Below are 9,002 nucleotides of genomic sequence, written 5' to 3' on the forward strand. Positions count from 1 at the left end.
ACAATTTGCACGACCTTGGGGAAAGGGCGGGGAAGTGGGACTTACTGAGGTGCTCTTGCAGAGAACCGGCACGGGCTTGACGGGCCGAATGGCTTAATTAGTATATTGACAGGAACTGCAGTTCTTGTATTGGACCGTTCAGCCACCTAAGGACTCATTTTAAGAGTGGAAGCAAGTCTTCCTCGAGACTGCCTATGATGATAATGATGATGACGGCGACTATGGCTTTGGGGGGTGGACGGAAGGGTGAAAATCAGATGAATACGTGGCTTGAGCAGTGGTGCAGCAAGGAGGGATTCAAATTCCTGGGGCATTGGAACCGGTTCTGGGGGAGGTGGGACCAGTACAAACCGGACGGTCTGCACCTGGGCAGGACCGGAACCAATGTCCTAGGGGGAGTGTTTGCTAGTGCTGTTGGGGAGGAGTTAAACTAATATGGCAGAGGGATGGGAACCAATGCAAGGAGACAGAGGGAAACAAAATGGAGACAAAAGCAAAAGACAGAAAGGAGATGAGTAAAAGTGGAGGGCAGAGCAACCCAAGGCAAAAAACAAAAAGGGCCACTGTACAGCAAAATTGTAAAGGGTCAAAGTGTAATAAAAAGGCAAGCATGAAAGCTCGGTGCCTCAATGCGAGGAGTATTCGGAACCCAGGAGAGGGTTCTGAGCGAGTTAGAGTGGGTGAGAGCTCAGATGAACAGGACCCCAAGAAAGAATGCAAAAGGCAGGAGGCAACAGAGCAGAGTAGCACTGGGGCAAGTGTAAACCACAAGGTGATAGAAAGGGACAATATGTATGAATATAAAAGGGCTGCAGGAGGGGTCAAAACTAAAAATCATGGTTTAAAAACTAGTATTAAAACACTTTACCTAAACGCATGCAGCATTCGAAATAAAGTAAATGAGTTGACGGCACAAATCATTACAAATGGGTATGACTTGGTGGCCATTACAGAAACGTGGTTGCAGGGGGGCCAAAACTGGGAATTAAACATACAGGGGTATCTGACAATTCGGAAAGATGACAAGGGGGGAAAGGAGGTGGGGTAGCTCTGTTAATAAAGGATGATATCAGGGCAGTTGTGAGAGACGATATTGGCTCTAATGAACAAAATGTTGAATCATTGTGGGTGGAGGTTAGAGATAGTAAGGGGAAAAAGTCACTGGTGGGCATAGTTTATAGGCCCCCAAATAATAACTGCATGGTGGGGCGGACAATAATCAAGGGAATAATGGAGGCATGTGAAAAAGGAACGGCAGTAATCATGGGGGATTTTAACCTACATATCGATTGGTCAAATCAAATCGCACGGGGTAGCCTGGAGGAGTAATCCAAAGAATGCATACGGGATTGTTTCTTAGAACAGTATGTTACAGAACCTGCAAGGGAGCAAGCTATCTTAGATCTGGTCTTGTGTAATGAGACAGGAATAATAAACGATCTCCGAGTAAAAGATCCTCTCGGAATGAGTCATCACCATATGGTTGAATTTGTAATACAGATTGAGGCTGAGGAAGTAGTGTCTCAAACGAGCGTACTATGCTTAAACAAAAGGGGACTACAGTGGGATGAGGGCAGAGTTGGCTAAAGTAGACTGGAAACACAGACTAAACGGTGGCACAATTGAGGAACAGTGGAGGACTTTTAAGGAGCTCTTTCATAGTGCTCAACAAAAATATATTCCAGTGGAAAAAGAAGGGCGGTAAGAGAAGGGATAACCAGCCGTGGATAACCAAGGAAATAAAGGAGTGTATCAAATTAAAAACCAATGCGTATAAGGTGGCCAAGGTTAGTGGGAAACTAGAAGATTGGGAAAATTTTAAATGACAGCAAAGAATGACTAAGAAAGCGATAAAGAAAGGAAAGATTGATTACGAAAGTAAACTTGCGCAAAACATAAAAACAGATAGTAAAAGCTTTTACCGATATATAAAATGGAAAAAGAGTGACTAAAGTAAATGTTGGTCCCTTAGAAGATGAGAAGGGGGATTTAATAATGGGAAATGTGGAAATGGCCGAGACCTTAAACAATTATTTTGCTTCGGTCTTCACAGTGGAAGACACAAAAACCATGCCAAAAATTGCTGGTCACGGGAATGTGGGAAGGGAGGACCTTGAGATAATCACTATCACTAGGGGGGTAGTGCTGGATAGGCTAATGGGACTCAAGGTAGACAAGTCCAATGGTCCGGATGAAATGCATCCCAGGGTATTAAGAGAGATGGCGGAAGTTATAGCAGATGCATTCGTTATAATCTACTAAAATTCTCTGGATTCTTGGAAGGTACCAGCGGATTGGAAAACAGCTAATGTAACGCCTCAGTTTAAAAAAGGGGAGACAAACAAAAGGCAGGTAACTATAGGCCGGTTAGTCTAACATCTGTCGTAGGGAAAATGCTTGAAGCTATCATAAAGGAAGAAATAGCAGGCTATCTAGTTAGGAATAGTGCAATCAAGCAGACGCAACATGGATTCATGAAGGGGAAATCATGTTTAACTAATTTACTGGAATTCTCTGAGGATATAATGAGCATGGTGGATAGAGGTGTACCGATGGATGTGGTGTATTTAGATTTCCAAAAGGCATTCGATAAGGTGCCACACAAAAGGTTACTGCAGAAGATAAAGGTACGCGGAGTCAGAGGAAATGTATTAGCATGGATCGAGAATTGGCTGGCTAACAGAAAGCAGAGAGTCGGGATAAATGGGTCCTTTTCGGGTTGGAAATCGGTGGTTAGTGGTGTGCCACAGGGATCGGTGCTGGGACCACAACTGTTTACAATATACATAGATGACCTGAAAGAGGGGACAGAGTGTAGTGTAACAAAATTTGCAGATGACACAAAGATTAGTGGGAAAGCGGGCTGTGTAGAGGACACACAGAGGCTGCAAAGAGATTTAGTTAGGTTAAGCGAATGGGCTAAGGTTTGGCAGATGGAATACAATGTTGGAAAATGTGACATTTTCATTTCCTTGGGAAAAACGAAACAGTAAAAAGGGAATATTATTTGAATGGGGAGAAATTACAACATGCTGCGGTGCAGAGGGACCTGGGAGTCCTTGTGCATGAATCCCAAAAAGTTAGTTTGCAGGTGCAGCAGGTAATCAGGAAGGCAAATGGAATGTTGGCCTTCATTGCAAGAGGGATGGAGTACAAAAGCAGGGCGGTCCTGCTGCAACTGTATAGGGTATTAGTGAGGCTGCACCTGGAGTACTGCGTGCAGTTTTGGTCACCTTACTTAAGGAAGGATATACTAGCTTTGGAGGGGGTACAGAGACGATTCACTAGGCTGATTCCGGAGATGAGAGGGTTACCTTATGATGATGGATCGAGTAAAGACCCAGTCTACTCACTGGAGTTCAGAAGGATGAGGGGTGATCTTATTAGAAACATTTAAAATAATGAAAAGGATAGACAAGATAGAGGCAGAGAGGTTGTTTCCACTGGTCGGGGAGACTAGGGGCACAGCCTCAAAATACCGGGGAGCCAATTTAAAACCGAGTTGAGAAGGAATTTCTTCTCCCAGAGGGTTGTGAATCTGTGGAATTCTCTGCCCAAGGAAGCAGTTGAGGCTAGCTCATTGAATGTATTCAAATCACAGATAGATAGATTTTTAACCAACAAGGGAATTAAGGGTTACGGGGAGCGGGCGGGTAAGTGGAGCTGAGTCCACGGCCAGATCAGCCATGATCTTGTTGAATGGCGGAGCAGGCTCGAGGGGCTAGATGGCCTACTCCTGTTCCTAATTCTTCTGTACTTGTGTTTATTCTTAAATCTCAGCAAGTCAGGCAGCATCTGTGGAGAGGAAGCAAGATAACGTTTCGGGTCGATGACCCTTCATCAGAATTGGTGTGTGTTCAGAAAGAACAGATTCTTAACAAGCATTGAAAGGGGGAGGGGAAGAAAGAACAAAAGGGAAGGTCTGTGATAGGTTGGAAGACAGGAGAGATTAGAGAGACAAAAGGGATGATATTACCATTTGCATTTGGGCTCTCAGGAGTTAGAAAAACGTTAGTCAAGATAGGGTGTGAATGGCAGGATAATGACCAACTGCTATTAGAGACAAGGAGAAAAAAATAAACAGGCTCTGAGGGGGGAGGGGGGAAATTGAGCCAAAGATTGGCAGTGGTTACGCTCTAAAATTTTTGAACTCTTATGTTGAGTCCAGCAGGCTACAAAGTGCCTAAATGAAAGAAATGGTGCTGTTCCTCGAGCTGAAATTCCACCCTTCATGTTTTGGATCCACCCAGGATTACAGATATCTCCGAGATATTCAGTGTTCCTCCAACCACTGCTCTCGCCGCATCCTGGGATCCAACTCAATGCTATGTGTTGCCACATGCTCACTCTCGACCTCTCTCTTCACCAGCACCGACTCTCCATCTCTAAGCTGTCCTGGTCCGCAGTTCCATTTCATCTTTCGCCTCATCCGGCACTTGAACCAAAAACCCTTTTCCTTCCTTTCAGGGGTTAAGGATCGTAAACTTCAACAACTCTTGGACACCAATGCCCCTCTGGAACCTTCTTCCCCCACACTTCCCCCTGATCCCATCCCTTCTTCCAATCTCAGCCACTGCCGTATTTTCACTATCCCTTCTGACCTTCCCCTCTCTTACCCTGAACGATCAGTCCTCAACAAAGGCCTGAACTTCATCCCCTTATGCCCCCAACTCAATGAATTGCGAGGTCGGTACGATGCTGTGCTCTTTTTCCACCGCCTTCATGCCCACTTCTTCGGCCAAGAGTCTCCCCACTGCACTGCTGACCCTTTCTCACGTTTTCAGAATTCCATCTTTACCTGGACTGCTACCCTCCGGCCTCTTACCCTCTCTAGACCTCTTCATTGCAAACTGTCGATGGGACATCAGCCCTCAATTTCTCTGCTCCCCTAACTCACTCCAACCTATCCCCCGCTGAACTTTCAGCACTCCGCTCGCTCAGATCCAACCCCAACCTTATCAAACCTGCTGACAAGGGTGGCAAACTTCTACCTTACAGAGGCTGATCGCCAACTCTCCGATATCTTCTCGTGGACCATGACCCCACTACTGAACATCAAGCCATAATTTCCCAGACCGTCACTGACCTCATCTCCTCTGGAGATCTTTCCTCCACAGCCACCAACCTCAGAGTTCCCCAACCCCGCACAGCCCACTTCTACCTCCTTCCCGAGATCTACCCCGATCGACCCATTGTTTCAGCCTGTTCTTGCCCCACAGAACGTATTTCTTTCTATCTCGACTAATTTTTCTCCCCGTTTGTCTCTCTTCCCATCTACTCCTGCGACCCCTCTGTCGCCGTCCATCACTATAACAGTTTCCCAACCGTCTCCTTTTCACCATGGACATCCAATCCCTCTACACTTCCAGCCCTCACCAGGATGGCTTGAGGGCACTCCGCTTCTTCCTCGAGCAGAGGCCCAACCAGTCCCCATCTACCACCGCTCTCCTCCACCTGGCTGAACTTGTTCTCACATTGGAGTTAAAGGAGAAGTTGTTCACTCACTTCCTCCAAATTAAAGGTGTTGCTATGGGAACCCACATGGGTCCTAGCTATGCCTGCCTTTTCGTGGGCTATGTGGTACATTCTTTGTTCCAGTCCAACTCGGATCCCCTCTCTCGCCTCTTTTTCCCAGTACATTGATGATTGTATTGGTGCCGTTTTCTGCTCTTGCCCTGAACTTTGTCTCTCTCTCATTCTCCCAGTTTCTCTGTCTCTGTCGCATCTGCTCTGACGACACCACCTTTCACACTAGTGCCTCGGAAATGTCTTCCTTTTTCCTCAACAGAGGATTCCCCTCCACCATGGCTCTCAACCGTGTATGTTCTATTTCCCGCACCTTTGCTCTCATCCCTCCCCCTCCCTCTCAGAACCATGACAGGGTTCCCCTTGTCCTCACCCATCACCCCACCAGCCTCCACATTCAATGGATCATCCTCCGCCATTTCCACCACCAATCACGTCTTCACCTCTCCTCCCAGCATTCCGAAGGGACCGCTCCCACCGCGACACCCTGGTCCATTCCGCAGTCCTTCCTTCCCACTATCCAGGGCCCCAAATACTCCTTCCAGGTGAAACAGCGATTTACTTGTACTTTTTTTCAATTTAGTATAATGTATTCGCTGCTCACGATGTGGTCTCCTCTACATTGGGGAGACCAAGCGTAGATTGGGTGACCACTTTGCGGAGCACCTCCGTTCAGTCCGCAAGTGTGACCCTGAGCTTCCGGTCGCCTATCACTCCATTCCCAGTGTCCTTGGTCTCCTACACTGTTCCAACAAAGCTCAACGCACACTCGTGGAACAGAACCGCATCTTTCGTTTAGGCACTTCATAGCCTTCTGGACTCAACATAAGAGTTCAAAATTTCAGAGCATAACCGCTGCCAATCTTTGGCTCCTTTCTCCCCCTCAGCATGTTTCTTTCTTTCTCTCTCCTTGTCTCTAATAGTAGTTGGTCATTATCCCACCATTCACACTATCTTGACGAATGTTTTTCTAACTCCTGACATTACCATTTGAATTTGGGCCATCATCCCTTTTGTCTTTCTAATCTCTCCTGTCTTCCAACCTATCAGACCTTTCCTTTTGTTCTTTCTTCCCTTCCCCCTTTCAGTGCTTGTTAAGAATCTGTTCTTTCCAAAACACTCCAGTTCTGACAAAGGGTCATCGACCCAAAACGTTAAATCTGCTTCCTCTTCACAGATGCTGCCTAACCTGCTGAGATTTCCAACATTTTCTGTTTTTATTCCAGATTCCAGCATCTGCAATATTTTGCTTTTGTATGTGTTTATTCTTAATTCAGCACCTCAAATTACTATAATTATCACTACATCATCCGGTCATACAGTTCAAATGATCTTTACGAGCACAACCCAGATATTCTGTTTAAATGGTTACAGCAGAATGAAGAAAAAACATGTGGATATCAATAAAGCACAGGAAATCAAGCTCAGCTGTGATACCCTCAGGTTCGTAAAGCCTGCCAACATTCAGAGTTCACTAAAAATAAAATTGGTATTTAGGGGAAGTGCCAAGGGAAACAATACATATCGAGCCACGTCCCAGCAAAAGTCAGCAACTTCTGGAAAGGGGAGAACATTGCAGGGGGTGATCGGTACAGGAAACCCAGTTGACAACTGTGATGGAGGTGTCATCACCCTGACCTCTGAGTCAGAATGTTGTAGGTTCACAAACCCACTCCAGCGACTCGAGCACATAATCCCAGTTGACACCAGCGGAGTACTGAGCGAGTGCCGCACTGTCACGGTGCTGTCAAATGAAACGTTAAATCGAGGACCCACCTGTCTGCTTACATAAAAGATGACATACCACTATTCAAAGAGCAGGGGAGTTGTCCCGGTGTTCTAGCCAATATTTTAAGCGCTCAACCAACATCTAAAATACATTATCTGGTCATTACCACATTGCAGCTTGTGGGACCTTGCTGTGCACAAATTGACAGCTGCATTTTCTACATTGCAACAGCGACAGCACATGTACTTCACCAGCTGGGACACCCAGTGGTGTTGTGAAAGGAGCTATGTAAATGTAGGTTTCTTTTAACAGTGTTAAACAAATCTGCTTGGTGTATTATAAACTGTTCAGGAGAACTGCTGGGGGGGGGGGGGGGAGGAGGGAGAGGGAGAGGGAAGAAATTCCTAGGTAGGAAACAAAAAGCAGATAAATCTTTTAAATGCCACAGAAAAGCACCAAGGGAAAGTGTGGCCTGGCTCCTCCTCCCCACCGTCTCAGACCTCAGCTTCCTCAATGGAGTCGCTCCTTTCAACCGCCTGCAAAATGCAATGCATTATCATCAGCCAGATGCTTGTGAGTCTACCTGGGCCCCGGTTGGGAAAGAGAGGGACGGGGGACTCAAAGCGGATTGCAATAATAAAGAGGGAGAGGACGGGGGCTGCAGGCCGCACCGGGAGCTCAATCGCCCTTCCCCCTTCCACACCATTGGGATTCACCTCAGAGAGTGAGCGGCCTACGAGAAGGGGGCGGGGAGGATGGCCCTCTCCGTCCCTCAGCCTTTCCCTGCCCACCGGCTGCTATTATTATTATTTGTCCGTGTGTGTGCTTATATTATATTTATATATATGTGTGTGCGTGTGTCGTTGTGTTTTTTTTTCTCTCTCTACCTCAGCCTGTTGGTGCTCGCTGCTGTGCCGCTCTCGTCTCGGCCATTGCCTCCGTCCGACTCCCGCGTTCCCGCTCGCTCGCGCCAGCTTCAAATAACTGCCACTCAGGCTCGCGCTCACCGCCCCTTCTCCGCTACGCCACGCCCCCTCGCCGGCTCCTTGTCCAATCCGCAGCTGGGGACTGCTGGTGGCGGTGTCACCGCTCCCTGTCAATCACGTTCTAACCTCTCCTCCCTCAGTCCCAGCCATCGCCGGTCACTTTCAACTGGTTCAACGCCTGATGTTACGCTCCGCCCCCCCCCCCCCATCAATCAGATTCAAGCTCGATCCAGCGACCCGGCTCCCGACCCCGCCCCCTTTTCCTTTTGGCTTGCCGCATAAGCCCCGCCCCTCCTGGCTGCCTGTCACGTTCCGCCTTGCAAGCTAACCCCGCCCCCCTTCGCGGGCCTGGTCGCGCGTGCACTTTACCTCAGCGCGAGCGCAAATTCAACTGAGGTGCGCCAACCGGAGCGCACTAACTCCCTGTCGAGTCTACTATTTAAAGCATTTATGTCATCAATACTTAATTATCAGTATTACAGTAGGGGCACTATGATATGTTTTACAAACCTCACTTTCCCTTGAGATTTCATTAAAAGAGCATAAGTTTCCCCCTAATTCCTCACCGGCATTGGTACAACCTAGCGCCAGGTGTGTAACCACCAGGTGTGTAACCACTAGCACCAGGTGTGTAACCGGCAGGTGTGTAACCGCCACCGCCAGGTGTGTAACCGGCAGGTGTGTAACCACCAGCGCCAGGTGTGTAACCACCAGGTGCGTAACCACTAGCACCAGGTGCGTAACCGCCAGGTGTGTAACCG

The 9,002-nt window shown here is 47.6% G+C and overlaps 1 protein-coding gene across 1 annotated transcript in view; it reads right to left on the minus strand.

The window, feature by feature from the left end:
* The window catches only part of LOC139279307 (serine/threonine-protein kinase PDIK1L-like), a 30,645-nt gene extending 22,431 nt beyond the window's left edge, over positions 1-8,214 (minus strand). The window contains exon 1 of the mRNA XM_070898434.1: positions 8,143-8,214. The gene's annotated coding sequence lies outside the window, so the exon portion shown is untranslated. The remainder of the gene's footprint in view (positions 1-8,142) is intronic.
* Positions 8,215-9,002: the final 788 nt, after the last annotated feature.

This window comes from Pristiophorus japonicus, chromosome 14, assembly GCF_044704955.1.
Source record: "Pristiophorus japonicus isolate sPriJap1 chromosome 14, sPriJap1.hap1, whole genome shotgun sequence".
NCBI classification, from domain to species: domain Eukaryota; kingdom Metazoa; phylum Chordata; class Chondrichthyes; family Pristiophoridae; genus Pristiophorus; species Pristiophorus japonicus.